Genomic DNA, 26,659 nt, shown 5'->3' with positions numbered 1-26,659 from the left:
CAAATTTCCTTCCAAATGAAACTGTGAGTATCAGGTCGTCTTTAGGTGCCAAAAGCAGTGCACTTTCGTGCAAAGCCTCCTTAAGAATTTATCCGATGTTACCGCACAGACACCGTCCGCATATGCTTGGACATGAAAACCGAGTTCCCGCATCTCCGCTAGTAGAGGGTTTACGACCAAGCACCACAGCAGCGGAGAAAGAACACCCCCTTGAGGACATCCTTGCTTGGCCCTGACGGTGATTAGTTCGTCACTACTCCCACCAGCGGTTAACAGCCTCTCAGAGAGCATGGAATATATCCATTTTAAAATGGTTTGATTAACTCTGTGTCGTTCGGCAGAGTAACATATTGAGCCGAAAGTGGCATTATCAAAAGCCCCCTCAATGTCCACGAACACGCCCATTACGCATTCTTCAGCTTCCAGCCCGGCTTCAGCCTTGCTAACAAGATCGTTTAAGGCTGTTTCACATGATTTTCCACTCTGGTACACGTGCTGATTTCTACTAAGTGGACTTCTCGGCAATACCCCCACTCGAATATGTTTCTTCACAACTCGTTCTAGACTTTTCCTGGTTTCGGAATAAATACTACTCTTACGCGTCGCCATTGGGATGGTATATAACCAAATGCAAGACATGCTGTGAAGAACCTTTTCAGGACCTCAATCAGCCTGTCTCCTCCTTTTTTAAGCATTGCTGGATATATTCCGTCAGGTTCAGCGGACTTAAAGTTCTCAAAGGAAGACAAAGAAAACCTTATCGATTCTTTTGCCCTGGGTAACAAAAAAGTGAGGTAACGAAACCTAACCTAACCGCAGCTAACTCACATTCGCCTAACTTAGTTTCATATAACTAATTTCAATTCAAGCTTATTTAGTTTCATTTTTTATAGTTAAAAATTCAGCAAAGATAAAAAGCAACTGAAATAATTAGACACTTATTTGGCTATAAACCGAAATAAAGGCAAATATACGGGACTCACGCTAAAGCTAAGTAAAAATATTTCCCTTTCTCCACCTCTAACCTCTGACAGAGGTCATTGAATTTAAACTATTATAACGGCATTTACCACAAACGAACCGATGTTCGATTAAAATTAAGTTTTGTTTCTGTTTTTTTTTTAGCTTAACTTAGTGTGAATGCCAAAAGCCGCATATCTCAATTCGATCGTTGTTTTTTTCTCAGTTACCCATTTAGTTCATGAATGCCTAATGATTCATCTAACAAACACTTGCACACATTCACATTCAAATATAATAACACGCCAAACTTATAAACTTACAATTGTAGCCCACATACTCGTAGATTCCACTTCGACACCACAGCCATAGCTATTAGCATACATGCAAAAACAAAAACTGCTTTATAAACTCCCCGATGGAAATTTAATGGAATTCATTTTTTATTTCACTCTGAATGCGCCAGAAGCAACCCCAAGGCATAGCGCGGCGCACCAGTGCAGTGTGTCATAGTACTATTTGTTTGTAAACAAAAACAAACCGCGCTAACTACTTACATGTATATGTGAGTATATATGTGTAGAGCTCCACTATCACAGATACATCACTACATATATTTGTATGCGAGTGTGGATGTGTAGCTTTGATAAATTTAATGGACTCCAGCCAAGCGGGGCGATTTGAAAAAAAAATGTATGTCAGCAGCAATGCCAACGCCTGAGTCAACAACATCAGCAGTCACTAGCAACCACAACAAAAACAACAAACAACGCTACCAACGACCGACCAACCGGTGTATCTGTCAATGGCGCAGCGTTGCACATTTCGCACTTACACAGAGCACTCGCACACAATCTCACTGTCATATGCACAGGCACACATGAAGGCCCCTACCCACCAAACAATTTGTTGCGATCTTTTGCCGAAATCGTTGCGAGGAGTCGCGAAGACTTTTCTGAAAACGGAAACGATTTCTTTGCAAAATTGGTGTGGATTTGGTATGAGCGTCATGCCAACGACTTCGTAAAGAAGTGGCTTTACCAAGTCGAGCAAAATATGTGGAAATGAATTATTTTTGCTTTAATCTAGAAGAAATCTTTTCGAATCTGTCTGAAGGGTATTTTATAAGACGAGCTTTTAAAGGGCGAGCTTAGATGTATATATATACTATATAATTGGCGCGTAGACCCGTTTTGGGTGCTTGGCCGAGCTCCTCCTCCTATTTGTGGTGTGCGTCTTGATGTTGTTCCACAAATGGAGGGACCTACAGTTTCAAGCCGACTTCGAACGGCAGATATTTTTATGAGGAGCTTTTTTATGGCAGAAATACAATCGGAGGTTTGCCATTGCCTGCCGAGGGGCGACCGCTATTAGAAAAATGTTTTTCTTAAATTTGGTGCCGCACCGACGTTCTCTCTGTGAATTCCGAATGGTAGTCGCGCACCAACCCATTCGGCTACGGCGGCCGCCTCGAGCTTAGATGTAGTTTGTAAAAATTTAGATTATTCAAGGTTTCACTATTTTTATTCAAAAACAAAAAAAAACGCCTCACCTAAAAGAAAGATTTAGATATTTGAGAGTCCTAGCCATTGATTATTTGCCAACCTTTAAGTGTTTTAATAAACTTAAATCAACTATACTTGCAGTGTTGTTGGCATTTATCAACGAAAATCTACTTACCCAAGAATCTTTGATCCGAGTCTGTATTTTAGTTCGCATTGGGGAATGATTTTTACGTGGCAGGTCTCAATCCCAGCGCACGACCAATACCAGGTTGATTCACCTTCTCACATTAGCTCGCTCTCAAACGGATGCTCGGGAGCTATCCAGAGGATACTTGGGCGAAGTGAGGAAGTTGTGAGCTTGGAGCTAGAACAATCGTCCTGGCCACTCCCAAGAGAATGGCAATCAAGTATTATCTCTACTTACGTGGACTTCTACACACGGAACCGTGAAATCCAACGGAGAATCTTGCCTACAAGTGCTACTTTAGACTAAGTACGTAGTCGAGTAATAAAGTCCTCTCTCGACGAAAAAAACTAACACTTTATGTATATGCTCTCATCATGCCCGTTCTAACGTATGGGGCAGAAATTTGAACGTTGATGAGACGTCACTTGGAGTGTTTGAGAGAGAGATTCTTGGGCACATTTTTGGACATTTGCACGTTGGCAACGGCGAGTATCGCTATCGATGGAACGATGAGCTGCATGAGCTTTACGACGACATAGACATAGCGCAGCGAATAAAGATCCAGCGGCTAAGTTGGCTTAGTCATTTCATTTTATACTAACGTTCGAATGCACACAGCGAAAGAAAAAGAAATCAAATCAGCTGGTCTATCGATGCCACCTTTAATAGATTCGCCTTAATCCACTTCATCAGGTTTTTGGCATTCGAGAAATCTTAAAAGAAAATTACTTCTTCAATAAAATACTTTCGTTAGACAAACTTTAAATTTAAGATTTTGAAAACGCTGGGTCACTGCCAGAGGAACCAGCAGGCTTTTTATATATTTTATATTTTTCCTACGCACGATGGCTAAGCGCTCTTGAGATGATACCTTAGATAGTGACAGTTATGACGAATGGATGGATGCGGCATTAGCTCCCATCCGAGCTCGTTTAGCCTACCTAATGTTTGCCTTGCGGCCGCAACAAAGAGTCACTCTTAGATTACCATTCGCCCAAATGCGGCAATTCTGTTTTTGACGAATCCACTGAGGTGAAAATGTGCCTCATCACTGAAGATGATTTTCTTCCGGAAGTGCGCGATATGCATTTTGATTTGAACGCCCGTTTTCATAATAAGCCTGAATAATTTTAACGCGTTGCTCGATTGTGTATCTTTCCATGATTCAAATTGAGTTAATCTGAAATTGAAAAATGTCAAATGGAATGCAGAAAAAAACTTGACGTTTAGGTGTGGTTCCCATTCAATATCGGCCCTTGAAACCACCTTTTATTATGATAATTTCACTATTTAAACAATTTTCATTGCTTTCACATATGATTTCAGCATTTTCGATGGCTTCTTTTCGCAGAGCTAAGCATTTAATTCCCTTATATTTTTTCACGTTTTTTTTTTTACAATCTTCGTTTAAGGTTTTAATATCTACTGCAGAATTCAATACTTTTTTCGTTATTTTTTAGGACTTTTCTATTGAGTCTGATGCTCAATTTCTTATTTTAATTTCACTTCACTACTCGCAAGAATTAGCTCTTTCGAGTTTTCACTTTCAATGCATTTTATTCTGTTGCTTTTCTAACCAGCAAATCGAAGGCTAGTGAGTTCGAAAATTAGTTGTTGTTTACTCTCCCCCATTTTGGCTTTGTTCAAAAGCGGCTGCTCTTCGACAAATTCGAATGCTTTGGTTTGGTGGGTATGTTTGCACATTACAGTGTGAGCTCTGCGCGCCGTCGTTGGTTGACCCATATTTTTGCACGCTGTCGCTTTGTTAGCATAATTTAATTGTAATCACATTTGGTGGGAGTGAAATATAGTTTATGGGATGCCAGCAAACAAGCTAGAAGTATGTGCATACATACACACAACCACATACACGATTATAGTAAAGGAAAAGCTGCAAACAAACAACAACAACAATAATGGCATATTGGTATATGTATGAGTATGTGCCTTTTGCCAGTAAATTTGCATTTAACATTTCCACATTGCAGAGTCTTGGTTTGATTTTTATACTTTTTTTTGTTGCTTTTTGCTGTTGACAGTAAAATGTAGGTTATCAGATGTGAAAGACTACGTAATTGAATTGCCGTGAAATGGTGCAACTATACGAAGCGTGCAATCCATTTAATATTTATGTATATTAACATCAACTTTGCACAGCGGGCATGACCGGGGAGCTATGCGTTGGCTTTCTTATCCAGCAGTAAAATGCATCAATATGAATTTTTATTACCTATATATACGAGGGGGGTTCAATAAGTAGGTACCCCGTGTTAGAAATGAAGACAATATTTTTTTTATTTTTTTAGAAAGATACACTTCCAACGCTCCATCTATTTGTTTAACTCCTCCAAGAAATAGGATTTGTGGAACTCTCAAAAAACACGCCTCTGTCTCGGCGTTGACTTCCTCGTTTGAACTATATTTTTTCTCCCATTTTTTTTTTTTTTTGGAGCCATTTCTTCATATTATGGAACAAGAAAAAGTCGCGGGGATACAAATTGGGTGAATACGGGGAGTGCGGCAGCCATTCATAATGCAATTCACGCAATTTGGCAGCGACAACACCGGCTGAATGTGCTGGTGCATTCACCTTCTTTTTCGCAAAATGTGCCCGTGGTTCCTTCAATTTTTACCACGTACTCCGAGTGTGGCGGCCGCCGAAGGCGAATGGGTTGGTGCGTGTCTACCATTCGGAATTCTCAGAGAGAACGTAGGTTCGAATCCGGTGAAACACCAAAATCAAGAAAAAGTTTTTTCTAAAAGCAGTCGCCTCTCGGCAGGCAATGGCAAACCATCCATAGACAGCTTCCCACTTTTCGTTTATCTGCGCGCATTTTTCCCCATCCGAAAACAAAAAGCGAATTACCGAACGCTGCTGCTCCTTTTTCAAGTCACGAAACACGTCTTGCTCGAATAGCTGCTTAATCCAAACTAGCTTATCAATCAGTCTGAAATTAGTTTTACCATCGTTTAATAGATGTAGCACACGATGATAAAACTAACTTCCCTCAGGAATGCCCACTGTAATCAAACACGAATACTTATTGAATCACCCTCGTGCATATGTGAGGAGGTATCTGCGTGCCTAAATGCTCCTATTGTTAGGGCTATTTCAAGTATAATCTCAACATTTATCTACTTTGATTTGCCTAAAACAACTTTTACGAATGTTCTTAATTCGATGCCTCAGTTTAAGCACAATTGTTAAATAAACTGTAAGAAATTAACTAAGATAACTTACATAGCTACGAGTTTTGAAATAAAATGGCGTGGAGTCCCCAGGACCTTCTGAGTTCTGCGTCTATTGGGTTTTCGAAATATCTGAGAATTAAGTTGTGCAATCCCCCCTCAGCGGGTGCCAATAGCCTGGTAGGAGGTATCTGAGACTAATTCCGCCCCTTCCTGGCAAACTCATCAGCACTTGCATTTTTCCCTATATGTTCCTATGTCCTGGAACCCTGATCAGAGAAGTGTTACCTGCACTCCGAAAAGATTTGATTTCCTTCTTACAGGAGTTGCCTACTTTGGGTCTGCACTATAACGTCATCCGAGCCATGTTCGCGGCTTGACCATTGGAAATAAAGTTAATATCTCGCTCGCTCCTAAGATCCCTAAGCATTTCGCAAACTTAGCAGTAATCGGCAACTTTAAGGTAATAGCTAAAATGGCTGATTTAGATAAAACCCCTGCTCCCACCCCGATTCCATCTTGGAGCCGGCAGTGAAGACAGAGCCACCAGCTTCGGTGCAGATTTGCGCCTCGTTCCAAACCTGCCTACATGGAAAGATTACGCTGGCACGACCCTCAAACTCTAGTTTGCGGATAGAGAGATCTGTCCGAAGCTCAGAAAAATATGATGGTAAATGCCCTTGAGAGATTGCCTCCATAGGTCAACGTCTTTTAACCTGATTGCACTTGTAACTTAATAGAGTTTTTCTTTTCTATTCCTGTTCACTCCGCTCGGGAGCACAGCGCCTGGACAAGACTCTTCCAGCTTACGCGGTTGTGGGCTGTTGTTTTTGCGCCGCCCCAAATGCTGTCGGCATCTGCGGGCTCGCATAACAACGACCTTCGCCAAGTGATCTTTGACCGACTGCGTCCTCTGCTCCCTTGCGTGTTCCAATCCAACGCCATTCCTGTGATGCTATCTCGTAGTTTTCTACGCGATTGGCCTTAGTAAACTTAATAAGGAAATATATGTAGAAATATCTTTAGTCCGCTTTAGCAAGCATATCGTCCAGAGAATTCAGCGTTGAACCTTTTGATACATTTTTGATTTTTTTTACCACAAATTCGAAGTAATGGCAGAATTTGAATAGCAAAATATTTTGTTGTCCGAAACTTACATATGAAATGAATTCGTTATAATAACCTGCGAGGCTAATTTTCCACCATTTTTGGGCTTATATTTGCACAATAATAATAATTTGACACTTACACCCTTTGTTGGATGTTTGGCCGAGCGCCACCTTCCATTTGCGGTGTAACTCTGGATGTTTTCCGCGAATAGAGGGGCCCACAGTTTTATGCCGCCTCCAAACGCCAGTTGGTTTTTATAAGGTGCTTTTTCATGGTAGAAATATACTCAGAGACTTGCCTGTTGAAAGGCGACCGCTATTAGAAAAAACTTGTTCTGTCATTTAGTGCTTCATGTCCGCGGTATTTGTATCAAACGATTCGAATTTCCATATGTTTTGTATCTAAATACAATTCTTCTTCTTCTTTTAAAAACTTGCCATATTTATTGCCTTTGAAATACACACATACATTTCTATATTACTTGCTTATTGATGGCACAGGCGAGTTCAACATCACCTTCAACGCGTGCATGAATTGTATTGGTTAACAGCAAACAAAAAACAAAAAACAAGAAACAAAAAACAAAAACACTTAAGTATTGTGTGAAACAAAACTAGAAAGATATATTAGTAAAGAGAATAGAAAATGTAAATCGTTAAAATATAACTAGGCACTTGTATCAGCATTTTGTATGAAGGCTTTTGAAAGAATATATGGATTGGAGCTCGTATGCGCTTTTGTAATGGCAACCTTCAACTTTGCGGATTCACATTATCCTTCAATTGGTTTTCGATGTTATTGTAAGCAATATAAATAGCAGCGAATAAGTGCTACAGGTATAAACATATCGATAAATAAGCGTCCAACTGGAAATATTTTCTTGTAGGTAAATTATTAGATGGGCAACAATACAAATATTTATTAATTCAAAAATATGCACTTGCACTGGAAACAGAGCTTGGAGATATTGAGGTTTAAAATGGTAAAACTTTTACACAACAGCAGACTTTGTTGGGTTCCCGGCCACTCTGGAGTGGAGTAAAATGAAAGAGCGCATGGGTGTGCAAGGATAAGCTCTGAGCTGGACCTTCAGCGAGTGGTAAAGGACATAAGCATTCCTCTAAACGAGTTATGCACTGCGATTGACCTGAGCGTAAATCAATAGAATGTGGTCTCTGACTACTAACTGCAGGATATCCAAAGCGCTCTGGCCGAAACTGAATCTTAACAGGACAAAATGTCTGCTTGAATTCAACAGATCAACTACCAGCGTCCTCACAGTCATCACTGCACTATTAGCACCCTGGCTATTAGAAGGGATGGACCTCACAATAACTTCTGCGGGAGCTGTGGAGGTGAAGAAGAAATTGAGTCGCGGAACAACACCTCCTATGTGAATGTGCCAAAAAAGGTTAAAAGAAGCCATGCAAAATTTTTTGGGGTCATGACAAATTTGCAAAATATCTCACTGGAGGAACGAGTTACCTTCTTAAAAAGATTTAAGAGGTTTAAGCAGCTTATTTAGGAGATGAAAAACAAATGCAGATATCAGAATGGGCCTTTGGGCCACCGACAGTCTTGAGTTAAACAAGCAACCTGACTAGCCTAACCTAACCTAAGACTAGTACTAACTTCACAGCCATGAGATTTCGTCACTAACATTGATTGGCAAATGCGAAGAAACGAAGCGAATTTGACAATTTTGGTAAGAAAAGTGTGCTTTTATAAGTTAACAGCCATATATATGACATTAAACTTGTGGCGTTCCCACGATAGTCGGTTCTACGTAACCGGAACGACCCGGATTTATATCCGGCCAAGGACTGCCACTTCAGCAGCATTTCTCGTATATGCACGGGGTATGTTTATGCTCCTACAACGACAACAACAACACTAAAAATATAAGAAGATTTACTTACGCCCTTTGCGAAGACGTTTCTCTAAAAAATCCCATATCTTCGAAGTGTTCGAACTCAGGCTATTCCCTCGCAACTTGTCATGAGCTACATACGAAATTTCACCCATATTTCACGGCAACGCAATTTCTATGGATTTTGACAGCCACATCGAGTGAAACGCAAACTTAGTGCTATGCCTTACAATAAACATGCATACACTCGTGTCTACATTCACCACCCTTGCTCATGCGCACCAGGAGTCCAAGTGGTATTAATTCTACTAAAGTAAAATGTACTCTCCGACAGGTAATGCAAGGTGACTGTATACTTACATATACAAACGGACAAGCAATGGAGCGTGTAAAGGCAAAATAACGATTGTCATCACTTAAAACCATTTTTTTTTATTCAATGAAAAAGTTATTCAAAAACAAAATTGTATGATTAATTTTGCGCCACTAGGTTATTCAATAAGTTGTGCGTCTCAATAAAAAAAACACAATTTTATGGTTTGGAATATACTTTACTATTCAGTAAAGCCTCCCTGAACATCAATACATTTGTTCCAACGAGATTCCAATTTATGAATTCGCTTCCGCAGCTGTTAAGACGTCATCATTTCATGAAAAACGCTATCCACGCATGAATTTATTTAGGTCTGAGCACAGATGGAAGTCGCTAGGAGGCAAATCTGGTGAATTCGGTGGATGCTCCAAACAATCGAACTTTAGTTCATGGATTTAAGCCATTGTCAAAATGCTCTTGTGAGACGATGCGTTGTCCTGATGAAAAGAGAATTGTTTTCTTTTGCAAACTGTGTCTTTTCACAATTTTTCATTCGGTTGGTCTAAAAGGTTACAATAATATAAAGAATTTATTCTTTTATCAGTTTGCGAAGTAATCCACAAACAAAATTCCTTTCACATCCCAAAAAACTGACGCTAACACCTTCTTAGCCGATTCCTGTACACGCGCTCGTTTCGGAGCCGCCGGCGAACCAGGTTCACACCACTCTTTAGCCTCTTGTTTTGATTTAAAGACTTGGTGATAAGCCCAAGTCTCATCGATAGCGATGAATCGACGCACAAAATCCACTTTATACTCTCGAAAACCCTGCAAATGTTGCTGAGAAAGTCGCATTCGAATGCGTTTTTTGTTCCATTCCTAGCGAATGCGGCACCCAACGTGCACACAGCTTTCTGAAACCTAATTGGTTGGTTGGTTAGAGTGGTGATTCATCCAGAATCCAACTAGCGCTGCCGCACCATTTTGTTGCCACATCCTCGTTACCAACTAGTTTAACACTTACTTAAGCAAGACTATATCCAATCTGTGCGGTTTAGGAACCTTATTAGGTTGTTGACGTCTAAGCCAGACAGTTGCTCGAGACTCTCGAACAGCGGTTGGCCCAGGGTTAACATTCTGTCCTTCCATAGGGCAGGGCATCCACAGAGGAAATGGAAGATTGTTTCCTTTTTCTCCGGTTGTTTACAACTATGACGGTATGTGTTGTGAGGGATGCCCATTTTGGCGGCTTGTTCTCCGATAGACCAGAAGCCAGTTATGACTGTCGTTAGTCTACAGGCGTCCCGTCGTTTCATGTTTATCAATGTCGACGATTGCTTGAGGTTGTAGGTGGGCCATAACGTTCTGCTGATTTTGCATTTCGTCCTGTCCCTCCACCTACAATCTGCGATTCGAAGATATTTTAGGGAAATTGCATTCTTGACCGCACCTGGAACCTAATACTTCAGTCAAAATATTGCTGACACCACCCAATGAGATGCTCAGGGCTTCTATTAAATCTCTTTCAGTCACTCGACGATTTTCCAATACGATATCCTGTATTTTTTCTACGATTTCTGATGTTGTTGCTGTTTTTGGAAGTTCTTCACGTGGCCCGTCTTCAAGGCTTGAACGACCACGTTTTAATTCAGCAACCCATCTTTTTACTATACTCACTCGTTCATGAATTTCTTTTGCTTTTAAAATTTCCAAAAATAAAAATTCCATCGCCGCACGTTACTTGATTTTTTCCTTTGTAGAAAATACTGTGACGCGTCGATACGAAATGGCTTGTAAACAAAGAATGAATTGACAGATTCAAATGAAACTTCACTTACTTGCATACGGGAAGTGTACCAACGTAGCAACAAAAAAAGTTTAGGCTTTTACGTTTAAGAACCACAAAACTTATTGAACAACTCAGTATACGAATATATGAACTCTCATGCAGTGAAAGCCTTTCCCGGAGACTAACCGTCCATTGTTAAAATAAAGAACTGAAGTTGCCTCGGCGTTTGCCTTCTTATTTTCGGACTTATTTTTTAATATTTAGTCTGTTTTGCACAAAATTCATATACAGTGCACTCGCGATAATATTAACACCCTAATATATGAACACCTCAAAATATGAACTCATTTTCGCTTCCATTGAGTACTCTAAAATATGAACATTATTGATTTTGATGAAAATGGAGGAGTTTGGATTAAGTCGTGAGCAACTCTAAAACGCCGATTATAAAAAAAAACTCATAAAATTTGTTTAGGTTACAAAGTTTTTGATGGAAAAGGGATTACCAATAAAAAAAAAAAAAAAATAAATAAATAATTGGCGCGTACACTTCTGTTAGGTGTTTGGCCGAGCTCTTCCTCCTATTTGTGGTGTGCGTCTTGATGTTGTTCCACAAATGGAGGGGCCTACAGTTTCAAGCCGACTCCGAACGGCAGATATTTTTATGAGGAGCTTTTTCATGGCAGAAATACACTCGGAGGTTTGCCATTGCCTGCCGAGGGGCGATCGCTATTAGAAAAATGTTTTTCTTAATTTTGCTTTCACAGAGATTCGAACCAACGACCTCTCTGTGAATTCCGAATGGTAATCACGCACCAACCCATTCGGCTACGGCACGGCTCTCCTTTTAATTGGTAACGCTCCATCGCATCGATCCGAGGATCACCTAATAATTGAAGAAGGCTGCATATTAACAATGTTTATGCCACCAAATGCCACCCCTCTTATACAACCTATGGATCAAAATGCCATCAGGATTACGAAACTTTACTATATAAACAGTCTTTTGGCTTCTGTTGCTGCAAAGGGGTTTGATTTGCTTGAGGCTCTAAAGCAAATTACGCTTAAGGAAGCGATTGTTACCTTAAAATCTGCATGGAGTAACGTAGATGCTGTTGTGCATTAGGAGGTAGAAAATCAAGAGGATCCTGAAGATGTCGTTCCTTTGAGTGTTCTTCGAATCAACTTAATTATGAATGTAAGGGATTTGGAGGAAGGTGCAGCCAATCTTTTGTCACACTTGAGACCTGAGGTTTGTGTTTTAGAACCGTTAGTCAAAGAAGTTTGTTTTTTAAATTTCACTTTAGGTTGAATTTACTGCTTTCAACGTTAGAGAATGGAACGATGATGCTATTGAATGCAATGACCATGAAATACAAGGAATTTCCGACGATGATGATGACTGTTCTGTGAAGCCGGAAAATACGATTACATCAAAGGAAGCTATTGACATGCTTAATAGAACTTTGGAATGGGCTGAGATTGAAATTGTTGATAAATGGGATTTAAATGTGTGGAAGAACCTAAGGAAAAAGGCAGCTTTTAAGATGCTTGAACAAAAGAAACAACAAAAGCGGTTGACAGATTTTTTTCACATGAACTCAATTTTTTTTTAAATCAAACAAAGCATGTATTTAAGTGTGATAAACTTTTTGACTGTAACTAATTTTTTATTTGTTAAATCCGAAAAAATGAATAAACAACGTTTCTTTTGCGGTTTTAAATAAAACAAAAATCTCTCAAAACTAATTAAATAGAATATTTTTCAATTTAGTTGTCTTTCGTAAATATGAACAATCTCGCAAAACTGAACAGGCCTGGTTTTAATTAGTTTATATTATCGCGAGTGCATTGTAGTTTAATTTTTGTTTAATAATTTTTCACTGCGGCATCATTTAAAATATATAAATAAAATAATTTTAAAATAATATCATTAAACTTATTGTTGATTGGAGAGGCAAAATTCCTACTGGCTGTGTTTTTCATGTATGTATGTATGTGTGTATATTATATGTGTAAGTTAACTCACACTAATGCACGCTTTGTGAATGCTTTTTTACGATTATACGAATACGGTTTGTATTTTTATGTTTCACTTAGTCGAGGATGCATTTATGCTGTTTTCCACTTAGCTGCATATACATAAATACAATGCCAACATATTTACATATTTCACTGCATTTATTTGTAGTGGCCACCACAAGCACAACTAGTCATATACATACGTACGTACATATGTACATACATATGTATGCACATACTTAGGTTGTTACAAACAATGAATCTATGAAAGCCCATGGGCCCACACAACTCAATGCACCTGAGTTGCACCTTCCTGGCGACTTGGCTAAGACTAACTACAGAACACAACTATAATATAATACCATATATATATGTGTGTGTGTGTGTATGTATATGTACTTGCAGCACTAGTCGCATGATGTGCTTGCCTTGAAAGCACCGTCGCGGAGGCTATTTCGTGAATGATTGACAAACTGCAAAGGGCATAAAATTATAAAAGAATGACAGCAAGCGAATATTGCAAAATGCACTTGCATAAATATACAAATGGGTAGAATTTTTTTTTTTTTTTTGTCAAAACATATAAGTATGTACTTACATACATACATGCGTAAGCTTGTACAATAGATGCGCGCGCATTAATAGATTTATAAATGAATGAATCTGTGCACGGTTATACGCTTAGTTTTATATGCAAATGCAGGAACCCCGTAAGAAAATCCACTAAAATCTCAAACTGGGTGTTTCTCACAAATTCGGTCTCATGACTAAATAGCTTTTATTTTGCATAAAGGCCGCTGTTTAGCAACAACATAAAAGCTAAATGTTAACAATTTTCCATCATAATTCATATCTGAGGCGCCAAAATTTCAGACCGCGGCACACCTTTTATACAATGCGCGATTACGAGAAAAAAATATTTAAAGGCAGTCCAATCCACAAATATTAAATAATCTCTATTTTTGAGCTTAAAGCTTTAATCTGTAAGTAAAGGGAGGGTGGCCACTTTTTCCATCATTTGGGTGTTTCCGGCACGGAGACTCGAACCTACGCACTCCCTGTTAATATTCTTCTTCTTCACTCATAGCGATACAACGCGGGGTGCGTCAAAGCTTCCTTCAAAATGCTCCTCCAAAGCGGTCTATCTTGAGCTGTTGCTTCGTAGTTACGTATTCCCAGCTTCTTAAGATCGTGTTCCACTGCGTTTATCCAACGGTTCCTCGGTCTGCCTTCGGCCTTCACGCCCATTAGCTTTCCTGTCAAGGCTTTCTTCACGGTACAGTCAACAGGCATACGGATCACATGACCAAGCCATCTTATGCGCTGCGCTTTAACAAAACGCACAGCTGTCTCGTTCTGAGTTGGATCGTTCAGTTCCGAGTTCAATCGGATTCTATAGATACCATCATCCATTCCTATTGGGCCAAAGATCTCTCTAAAAATTATTCCTTCCATGCGAGTAATCTGAGCACAATCATCCACCTTAAGAGTCCATACCTCACAACCATATGTTAGGATTGGTCGAATAAGAGTCTTGTACATAGTGAACTTTGTAGCTTTAGACAAAAGTCGCGACTTGAACAAGTTAAGGTGGGCGTAATACGCTTTGTTGGCGGCGTTGATGCGATCCCTGGTGGCGGAAGTTGAATCACCGCTACATGCGAGCATAACTCCTAGGTACTTAAAATGCTGCACTGCTTCAAAAGTATAGGCTCCCACATGGAAATTTGGCATCTGTGCAGGCCGCCTCGATTTCAACAGATATTTGGTTTTGCCCTCGTTTACAAAAAGGCCAATATCGTTCGCAATTTTGTTAATTTTTAAGAAATTTTCTTTTAAGTCATTCCTATTTCTTGAGAGAGTAGCGATGTCATCTGCATAAGTACATATTTGGGTTGTTTTAGTCATCAAGGTATCACCTTTGTTGACTTCCCTTACGACAAAGTGCAGCATCAAATTGAATATGACTGTTGATAAGGCATCACCTTGTTTTACACCTGTTTCAATAGGGAACGACTCTGTGAGCTTCCCTTGAATGATCACTTTTGCTTGTGTATTTGTGAACTTTGCGCTAACGAGCCTTATTAGTTTGGCAGGTATTCCAAGAATAAGCAATATGTGCTGGATCCTATCGCTTTTAACACTGTCGAAGGCTTCTTTGAAGTCAATGAACAGTCAGTGAACATCTAGCCCGTATTCATAGTGTTTTTCAATCATTTGGCTAAGAACAAAACATTGGCCGATTGTAGACTTGCCTCTACGAAGTCCGCATTGGTAGTCTTCAATTACACAGGCCGACAAAATTTAACCAACATTCAGACCCAGAAACCAGACTATATATTTCCGAAGGTTTATGATGCGCTGAATCCAAATTTGGCTTAGAATTGCTCTATCAGCTCTGGTTTTCGAGATATCCTAACCTAAAAGTGCAAAAAACACCGTTTTTGCCCATATTTGAGGTTATGTAGCCTTGCAGATGTTTTCTTTCACCAAAATTAAAGGATGACATCTTTAAATACAATCCTTCTTTTTTCAAATGGCGTTGAGTTTGCTCAAATATCATTTTTTTTCGCTGAGATATCGCATTTTGAAATTTTCATGTTTCTAAATTTTCCTACACCTGAAAATCGATTGAGATAACATAGACATGATATAGTCGATTACTAATTTTAAATTATATTATTTAAAAAATAAGATTTTTTTCAAGAAAGATATGTGACTAAACTCACTGCCTCCAGGGTTAAGTGGGTTAGCCTACTTGCGGTATGGTAGGGATGGTTTCTAGGGGTTAGGGCTGTGTGTGACTCCGTACCCGTGAGTTAGATAGGGTAGGGGTTTGGTGAGTTAGCACACTTATGGTGTGAGACAAAATTTTAAGAAAAATAAGACTCAATTCAAGAAAACTATTCTTTCAGCATATTCGTTGATTCGTTCCTGTTAATATTACCACAGCTGAAATGTCGCTGAGTGAAAGCACTAAAGTCGCTTCATATCTCCCCTCACACAATATAAGTACCGTTAAATATTTTTATTTACATACTTTTGCCAACTAAAGCCGAATATCTACCCTACTGTACATATAATCGGCAATATATTAATAAAAACAACAACAAGAACAAAACAACTTTGAATTGCCAAATGTCTGCCTTGAAGGCAGGGACAGCCTAGTCGCCAAAATTGATTAAATATCATAGTTCCAAAACTTTACCTGCAGGGAGTCTAATCGCTTTTCGCAGGTAAATTCATACAAACCTACATACTTACATAAGTGATTTGCCAATTCAAAGCAATGCGATTTGCAATCGTGTAGGCTACGCCTCCAACAGCGCGGGCATTACGTTTGAGTGCAGATGCGAAAAGCATAAGTATACACATACTCGTGCACATGCATCTATGGTACATCTACAAGTGCATGCATGTATGTGTATGTATGTAAATGGAAACTATATTTGGCTGTGCGTGTGGACGTGTGTGCGTTTACTTTGCTTTTCAATGCTCTCCTCACAATGCTCGTATGTTGTAATCACAATGAAGGCCTCCTACCTCGGTCATTGATCTGCCCGCGCATGGAATTCCATTTATGTGCGCCAAAGGCTGTGCGGACAATGGTGGCGTCCATCGTCAAAGTGCACTTAGTACGCACCTATGTGTGTATGTGCAGGCATAAGTGTGTGGGTATGTTGTAACTTTTGAGTTTGTGAATAACTCGCATCACTTATTGTTGTTGCTGAAGTTGATTAATTAATAGAACGAAAGTATTTTAGGTGAATAAAAATGAATTTGGGGAATAAAAATTACCTAAATAACTTAACGATTTGATGCCATGTACGAGTAATTTTAAGTATGGTGTCTATACATACATACGAGTGTATGTACATAAATAATATTGAGTTGTTTGTCCGTGATTTGAAAGTAACGAACTTTTTGAGCTCTTGCAAGGTAAAGTAAAGAAAGTGTTTGTTTTTGCTTTTCTAATTAATCCTTCCATTCATCTGTTTGCCGCTTGGACTCACCTCAGAAAAGGCGTAGCTGATTTTGTTGCGATTTTTATTGACCGACAGAGACCTTCAGGACTATTTTTATCCCGAAAATGTTTCGCCTCAAAAGGGGATGGTGTCGATATATTTAGAAAAATTGTAATTAAAAACCGATTTGGCTTGTATTTAGAATACATTTTAGTTACGTAAAAGTAGAAATTCTAGCAAAACGTGGGCACCTTAATTGAGGTATTAACAGCAAGAAATACTAAAAAATTATTTATTTGCACAGAATTTCCGGCGGCGGACAAAATTCAATTTTTCAATATTTTTTAAATAAAAATTTGATAATGGAGATGTTTTCTTAAATGTTTAAGGCTGATTTCCTGAAAATATTACTTAATTTAAAAAATTTTTCATTGTAGTTTTTTGACTTTAAACATGAGATTGTATGCAAATCGTACTTCATACAAGAGTTTCATTTTCATGTCTGCAAATAAATATTACCATTTGATTGTTAACCAAATATTGAACAAAAAAAGATAATTGAATATATTAACGGAAACAGTAATAATTCTCTTAAGTTGTGGTACAAAATCCAATTTTTTTTTTTTGAAATTTCAAAATTTTTCGAAAATTTTTTTTTAAAGATCATTTTTTCGTGCTTTCATGCTTTGCTTTGTTCATCAGATGTAGTTATAATATCAAAACCTAAGGTTCCGAAAAACAAGCCAAAACCATTCTCAAATGATCCAGCCTCAGAAAACAGCTCATCAGAAACCGAGGATTCTGAATCATAAAAAAAAATTAAAAATTAAAAACAAAAAAACAACAAAATATCCAAAAAAAAATTTAAAAACTAAAACAAAAAAAAAATTTAAAAATTAAAAATAAATTAAAAATTAAAAATTAAAAAAAATTAAAAATTAAAAAAAAAAATTAAAAAAAAAAATTAAAAATAAAAAAAATCTAAAAACAAAAAAAATTAGGAGAGAATAACCTTACCGTAAACCTTCACGTGGTACTCTCTAGGGTCGTGAAAAATTTAAAAATGAACTCACCAGCTAATTACGGAAGTAAAAATGTATTTATAGTATTCAATGAATTCAAAATTTGCTAAAACTAAGGTCAGATTCGTCATCACTGATCCTTAAAACCCCTAAATATATATTTTCAGCTTAATTAAATGAGTTTTTGAATTTTGTCCGCCAACGCCTTCTGGTCGGACTACGGCGTAATTCAAATGTAAATCCTAAACAAATCGGAAGTGGTTAACATTAAAAAACGGAAGAAATTAGGAACAAATCAGGAATGGCATAACATACAGGGTGGTTCATATAGTTTTTTTTTTTTTAAGTTAGAAAAAACCAGCAAAAACTCTTTTTTTTTTTATTTCAACTTTTAGCTTTTAGCCCATTATTCATGGAACACGAATTCATTCGTGTGTCTGCCACGGCTGGCTTCGCAGTAGCGTGTCCTGTTAATACATTTTTCCAAGAGGAACAAAATGAGGGACAAATGGAGGGACCTACTGTTATACGCCACCTTCAAGCGGCAGATGGTTTTCATAAAAAGGTTTTTCATGGCAGAAATATGATCTGAGGTTTGCAATTGCCCATCCATAGGGGATCCCTATTAGCCACCATTCGGTGTCTCATGTTTTTTCTTTTATTTCATGGGTTTTGAACTGGGACAGTACCGAAAAATAGTCACGCACTAACCCATTCAGCTACGGCACTATGCTTTAGCATAGAAAAATCTGATACAAACGACGAGTTCCTCCAGGGAGTTCGTCCATAATCAGACGAGCGATGATTGTACAAGTTCGTCAAGTCACACCCCGTGAATTTGAGACATCCTTGGGCATCTTTTTATTTAGTAGTTTCTAAAATGATTCTTACGTTCCGGACACCAAATCGTGTCCTTCATTTCATGCAAAAGTTGATCATCTGTATCAGGTTACGGTTTCTATTCTTACTAGTTGAGGGGGCGCCGTAGCCGAATGGGTTTGTGCGTGACTACCAAAAGCCAAAATGAAGAAACTGCGGTTTTTCTAACAGCAGTTGCCCCTCGGCAGGCAATGGCAAACCTCCGAGTGCATTTCTGCCATGAAAAAGGTCCGCATAAAAAATATCTGCCGTTCGGAGTCGGCTTGAAAATGAAGGTCCCTCCATTTGGCAAACAACATCAAAACGTGGAGGGAGGAGCTCGACAAAACAACTCACAGAAGCGTACGCGCCAGTTATTAATTTTTTTATTTTTTAGTGCAGGTGGCAGGTGGGCAGGTTATTTGTCTACCCCAGCCGATCTGAGTGCTGAGACTGCGCCTTCAGACAGAGTTTTGCTTCTGCATATACTCTGTGCCTTTGTATGATGTACCACCACCTAGTCTCAGTCAGAGCCTCGTTTGTCCTATCGGGATGCACCTGGTGCAAGTGAGGTTGACAGTTGGAAAGTAGACGGTGCATTCTACGCATATCACGCCCATTGGCACCCCATATTATGAAGGGTTTGCCCAACTTTAATAGGAAATTATCTGTATAATATCGATATTTAAGCAAAATACACAAAACAAAGCATAATGAGGCCTAATCGCAGCTCGAATGAGATCAGTTGGCATTTCAAAGATGAGCTTACAGGGCCCACAAAAGATCAAGATCGTTTGTTTAAAGGGGCTGGATACATCGCGCACCTTACTGCTAAAATTAGAGATCGTTTAAGTTGTGGACGAGAGTCTCAAACAACTGTCTGGCTTAGATGTCAACAATCCGAAAAAGGTTTTTAAACCGCATAGACTGGGGATATAGTAACGCTGTTGGTTGGTAACAAGTTGGTAACGAGGATGGATTCTGGATGAATCACCGCTTTAACCAACCAACCGTGGTTATGAACTCGTCGTAAATCCTACAGCTTTGCAGCAAAACACAAAAGCCGGCATCAGAACTGTCAAGCTGTGAATGCATTGGCTACTTGGCAATCACAATCATCAGATGCGACAATTTCGCGTACTAAAATAGACTCAAAGCTGAATATGCGCTTTGCCCGAATCATTTTTTTTATTAGCGCACAATTTTGACACCGAGCGCTGAGTTTGGAAATGAGATTTGTCAACTAACCTCTGTGTGCCAAAGTGGCCTATGCAGCATACGTATGTATGTATGTATATTAATGCCAAATGGATCGCAAAACTACGCAAATAGGCGACCCAGTCGAGAAGGCGGGTTGTCAGTAAACGAAAAACAACTAAAAATTTATAAAATGTAACTAAAGAAAATAAAATTAAATAAACTAGAAAACTAAAATAGATAAATTTTTGGGGGCAAACGCAAACACAAAATATAATTTTTAGGCACGTTCGAGACGAGGTTTCACCAAAAGGTTTCTTTGGCTACTCGCAAGAAACACTTTTAACCCAACAAATGGCTACGTTTTGGGTGAGTAATACTGAAACGAGTAGGAAATGGATACTACAAAAACAAACTACTGGCGTTAATGAGCATGGCAACATGGAGAAAGGACACAAATGAATATTGGGAAAAAATTTCTCGGTAGGTAGGTTAGGTTAGGCGGCCGCTCGGAGTCGGCTTAAAACTGTAGGTCCCTCCATTTCTGGAACAACATCAAGACGCACACCACAAATAGGAGGAGGAGCTCGGCAAAACACCCAAAAAGGGTGTACGCGCCAATTATATATATACATATAGGTAGGTTAGGTTAGGTTAGGTTTGGCAGTTTTGGCACGAAATGGGTCCGTCGCGAGCCGCAGTGGCTGGGCTACATTTCCCTTTTCATATTGAACCGTCCTGAGCTTTTGAGAAAGCGTAAAAGGTTGTAGATACCTAAAGTGTATAGATTATCTAAAGGGGTTTTCAATTGGCGCCGGTCGATTTTAGCGCCCTGTGGTAGCCATTTTGTTTTGGTGACATCTGTTAAATCTTTTGTTTATTATTCAATTGTTTATGCCAAATCTTCATGGCAAGTTACACGATTGAACAGCACGTTCAAATGATAAAACTTTATTATCAAAATGAGTGTTCATTAACGCAAACGTTGCGCGCATTGCGCCCATTTTTCGGTAGACGTGGTGGCCCTTCCAATTTCTTATGGCCCATATTGAACCATATGGACCCAGTCGACATGTGGTTCCAGCAGGACGGCGCTAGGTGCCACACAGCAAACGCCATTTTATTCCATTTCAACATCTACCCGCCCTTATTGAAAAACCCCTTTATATTCGTTAAGAAGTAGGATCTTAAATATCGGTTCCTGCTTCTGGCTAGAGCCGAGCATGGTGTTGAATTGTTTCCAACTCCACCTCATTCCTGCAGCTACGACATAAATCACGCACGTAAACGCCTAATCTCCTTGCATGATTTTCCATGACACAATGTCCTGTGAGGGCCCCTACTAAGGTCCTAATTTGAAGACAATTTCATAATATTCTTGGACAGACGTAGATTTAGCCTAGACCATGTTTGCCTAGCAATTCCACAGATATTTTCACTAATCCATCTTTGATTTACAGAACTGATTAGTGCGTCCTTAATAAGAAGCTTACAAGTTGGTAGATAAAATTACAGAAATAATCGAAGTTGACTGGCTTGTTAGTAGCATCGCCCAGGAGCTTAAGATCTACCAGAAAACACTTTGATACCATTAGCGCAAAAATAATGGACTTCTTTCCCCCCGCCCCCAAAATGATATTTGTCGTCCTGGTTGGCGTGTGTTCCTGCCTGGTTGTAGCTTCCCAACTCTATACCCACATTTTAGTTTTCTGCAACTCGGAGCCACTTCTATATAATTAATTGTTGCTCGATTGCAATGCAAGGTATTTTCCTAACTACTGAAAATTGCTCACAAAATTCTTGTACGGTTATCTAAAAGTGTGTAATTTGAAAAGAAACCCCCTGCTTCCCCCTATAATTATAATTATTAGCGAATTATTGCGGGTGTGTGCCCTTTGCGTGTTAAGTCTGCTCTATTCTAACGCTTATATATACATACATATGTGTGTGTGTATGTGTAAACTGACTATAGACGCAGTCAACACCAGCGTCATTGTCGTCGTGACAAAAGTATGTCAAAACCATTGCCATTAATTAATGATGTTCTGTGCTAATTTGTAAATGAGACACGGCTCACAAGCAAAAAAGAAACAAAAATATAGGCAAATATGAAAAACAAATCATAAAACCAAAAAAAATGGCACAATCCGAATCTACTGACCGTATTGCCTTTGAAAATAGAAATATGCATACATCCATATGTACAGGGTGCGCCGATCGACTTCAACAACATCGAAAATAGTCGTTCTATTGTTCTAACTCAAAGCGCATATCGCAAAAAGTATCGCGGCAAACAGGCACCGACCGTCTGGCAATACGAGTACTATTCGTCGTTTGGTGTCGAATTTTTTTTGTGCACGAGACAGTAGCAGATCGTCAACATGCCGTTCATCAACGACCAAGATGTTCCAATGTTCCTTGTTGAAGCACTAAGGGAGAGCGTTGCCCAGGAGCCCACAGTGCCGTATCGTCGGCGCGCTCAGCATTTTGGCGTCGGTGAAACCACAATGCGGCGCATTTTAAAGGATGATTTAAATTTGTTTCCGTATAAAGTGCAATTGACGCAAAGAATATTGCCGACAGACCATTAACGTCGCTTGGAATGCGGCCAAACAGTCGCTCGAATAGTTGACACTGAACCCAATTTTTGGAAGCAAATTTTAATGATTGACAAGGCACATTTTAACCTCACTTGCAGCGTGGATAAACAAAATTTCCGCATTTGGGGAACTGAGAATCCACTCGAGATCCATGAAACGCCATTGCATGGGCCGGCATTTATGTCTGCCCTTAAATGCGTCAGAAAGGTTTAGACGCTTACTGGACGCTTACGAATGCAATAATTGAATTTCTGCAACGAAAATTCCCCGGACGTCTAGTGTCAAAAAGAGGCGACATCGACTGGCCCCCCAGATCACCTGACTTAACCCCCCGGGTTAATATGATTTCTGGCACGAAGACGGAACTTCGGGACGCAGAGAAATCTTTAGGTTGCTATCTGAGCAGTATCCGCCGTTTTTGGCACCTTAAGACGACCTGATACCCACAGTTTCATTTGGAAGGAAATTCGATGTCAGATTTCCATTTCGTGATGAATGGTGCAATCCAGAATGCATGCAGAGAGGTTTGACGGATATTTTCTTTACCGATGGCTCCAAGAACGAAATAGGGTCGGGAGCCGGATGGTACTTAAACGATAGTAATAAGTATCGCTATGATATGGGGGAAATGCCAACTGTTTTCCAAACAGAAGTTTTTGCCATCCTGAGAGTAGCCAAATGGATAATCGAGAGGAGATGGAGCGGGAAACAGATTAGAGTTTTCAGTGACAGTCAGGCTGCACTGAAGGCCCTGGAGAACGCGAAGCAAACCTCAAAGATTGTTCAAGAATGTAAGAAGAAGCTTAATTCTGTCGCAAGACAAATCAGGCTTGTACTTATATGGGTTCCGGGACACTCCGGTGTTCAAGGAAACGAAATCGCCGACGAATTGGTCAACCGTGGATCAGCGGTGTCCCCACAGGGGCCAAAGCCAATAATCGGAATCAGTTCGGCAGGAATCATGAATTGGATCAGCGATTATGTAGGCAATTTACATAAAGAGCGATGGTCCGGTCTAGAACGCTGCAGAACTGCAAAGTGTTTTGTGACAAGTCCGAACAGAAAACTGTCAAATTTTCTACTAAAACTTATGAAGGAAAGACATGGTCGGTATCATTACAGGACACATCGCATGGGGTCAGCATATGACCACCATTTGAATCATTGAGGACCCAATGTGCTTGTCATGCTTGGATGAGGCGGATAGCCTCTGTGAGTGTCCTGCCTTTGCTAGAACACGACTACGAGTTTTGGGTTGCGATGTCATGAGCATAAGAAATATTCGTTCTCTCAAACTGGAGGATATTTACAGATTTGCCAAAGAATCTGGAAAATTCTCACAGGACTAACTATTTCTATCTCTGTCTATATACTTTCCTATCTCTTTCTCTGATACTTTTCTCCTTCCCTCCTTGACTATCAACCCCCTTACCAGAGCTTTAAATACATTGGGCTTTTTATCCTGAGTGTTTTAGGAGCTATCAAATCTCCTGGTGCTCCTTGGCTCGACCTTTTCAAATTTCAATCAAAGATGGCGCACCCTGTATATATGTATGTATGTGTATAGTTATTTAGCAAATTGCGATATGCCGCCCATGAGCATATATTAGTGGTATTTACACATACATACATACAAATAGAAGCGTGTACCTATATATACACACACACACTCATATAACTTAATTATTATTAATAAAATTTGTTTATTAAAGTACGTACTCATGCAGCCTAGTTGTGAAATGGCAGATAAAAATGTTCGTAATTATGTTGATTAATTTACCCGGAAATTAGACATTGCCGTCAATTGGCTTTTCAACGCTTGCGGCTCTCAAGGCGTCTGTCACCATCTGTTTATGCTTATTTTTGAAAATCTCTCACTCATCGAATGCCCTTTAGAATGGAAATGATGGATTCGTAATCAAAATTGTGTTGTTGCTCTTCGACTATAAGCATGAAGAAATATTTGCAATTAGCACAACAGCCGCTCGATGCAGTCTATGAGAATAAAAATGAAGAAATATTATAGGAAATTTTAATTTCCTCACAATGGGAAAGCAAATATGCAGAATAATTTTTCCTCAGAGCTTACGCTAATCTTAAGCTGCCACAGATACATACTTAAATAAAACAGTTAGGTACCGATGTTATACTTCTACATATACCACGAGGAGCTCAGGATAGCAGTAGTAATAGTAGTATATACATACATACACAAGTAAAGGGTGATCAGATTGGAGAAACTTTTTCCAATAGGGGTTTTTTGACAGATCACGCGTGACTACTGTCAAACTAAATACAACAGTTTTTTCAGTGTTCATTGACATTTCATCATAAAAAGACTTTCACCTCAACAACGTTTGCAAATCGTAAAATTGTATTACGAAAATCGACGCTCTGTCAGAAGCATTCATCGCGCGCTCAGGCCAACTTATGGTGTACATAACCGTGCTACACAATGGCAAAATTGAGAATAATTTTGCAGCATTGGATGCTGCTCGACCGATTAGACCACGTATAGCCCGAAGTGAAGAGAGTATTACGACTATAAATTGAGAGTTTTGCCGAAGGCCCGGAAGAATCGATTCGGCGCCGATCTCAACAACTTGGCCTATCTTATGGCGCTACTTGGGCAATTTTACGCAAAGATCTTGGGTTGAGAGCATGTAAAATAGAGCTCTAAGTTTTGAAACCGGGTGATCTTCTAAAGCATCATGATTTTAGTCATTGTTCAGCGATGAGACCCATTTTTGGATTAATGGTTGTGTCAATAAGCAAGATTGCCGTACTTGGGCTGAAGGGCAACCTGAACCCATTCAAGAACAGCCATTATATCCATTGAAAACAACCCTTTGGTGCGCCCGATGGACTGGAAGAATCATCGGCCCATATTTCTTCAAAGACGAGGCTATCCCCAATGTGAATGGTGAATGCTATCGCGCAATGGTTAAACGACCATTTGATGCCGTAAATTGAAGCTCGTGATCTCCACAACATTTGGTTCCAACAAGACGGCGCTACTTGCCATACAGCCCGAAAAACTGTCTAGAGAACGCTGGTAGAATCATCCCAGCACCTTCTTGCCAGCTGTCCTGCTCTCGTCGGGCAAAGGTTTAGGCATCTGGGCTCTCCCTGTATGGTGTCAGCGCGGACAAATTTTGGAATTTTTGATCAAATAGGCCCCTCGCAAGGGCAGCCATTAACTAGATTAGGTTAGGTTGGTATGGTTGCCCAGGGAATGAGCACACTTAGACGAAGAAAGATTCGTCCTTTGAGATACCATTATAAAGGAGGTAAGGTGAAAGGGAAAGACCGATGGGATGCAGGGAGAGGTGGTGCTAGGATGGTTAGGTGGGTGCGGATTACGAACGATAACTGTGCTGCGTTTGCGTCAACCGCTTTGTGCTGCTGATGAAATTCATCAGATTTTTAATGTCAGCACCAGCTTTATCGGCAGGCGCTTCAAAGAAATAAGAGGGCAGCTAAGGAGAAAGTGCTGAGATGAGTCCACCTATCCTCCTTACATCCAGCGCAAAACGGACTCGAGGTGATTCCAAGTCTCACAGCATGCATTCCTCGCACATTGTGTCCTGTGAAAGAACCCACTAGATTAGAGAGCTGATATTTTGTCAGCCTCCGAAGCTCGCCCGAGCGCCTCAGGTCCACACGTGGCCAGAAGGTTTTCGCGACTTTACACGTTTGTGTACTTGCCCAACGTTCGCTGAGTTGGCGCGATGCCCATCTTTCCAGGAGCAGTCAGGGGGATCCCAATTCTCTCCCTTCGCGGGGAAGTCCCCTCACATGTCCCTTGTCTGGCCTGCTCATCCGCCTCACAGTTTCCCGCAATGTCACTGTGACCAGGAACCCAGATGAGGCAGATTTTAAAGAATTCCGACGCATTCGAAAGTGAGGTCAAGCTTTCCTTGAACAATTTCGAATGCACCGTCATAGACCCGAGGGCCCTTATTGCCGCTTGGCTGTCGGAGTAAATATTTACTTTCTTGACTGTTAATACGCATTTGAGCAGCCAATCATCTGCCGCCTTGATTGCGGCTACCTCTGCCTGGAACACACT

At 39.8% G+C, this 26,659-nt stretch overlaps 1 protein-coding gene across 2 annotated transcripts in view; it reads left to right on the top strand.

Annotated features, from left to right (window-relative positions):
- Positions 1-26,659, top strand: part of LOC128862132 (ecdysone-induced protein 78C-like) — a 166,403-nt gene that overhangs the window by 100,573 nt on the left and 39,171 nt on the right. The window lies entirely within an intron of this gene.

This window comes from Anastrepha ludens, chromosome 4 (assembly GCF_028408465.1).
Source record: "Anastrepha ludens isolate Willacy chromosome 4, idAnaLude1.1, whole genome shotgun sequence".
Taxonomy (NCBI): Eukaryota; Metazoa; Arthropoda; class Insecta; order Diptera; family Tephritidae; genus Anastrepha; species Anastrepha ludens.
This window is presented reverse-complemented; position numbering and strand designations above follow the sequence as displayed.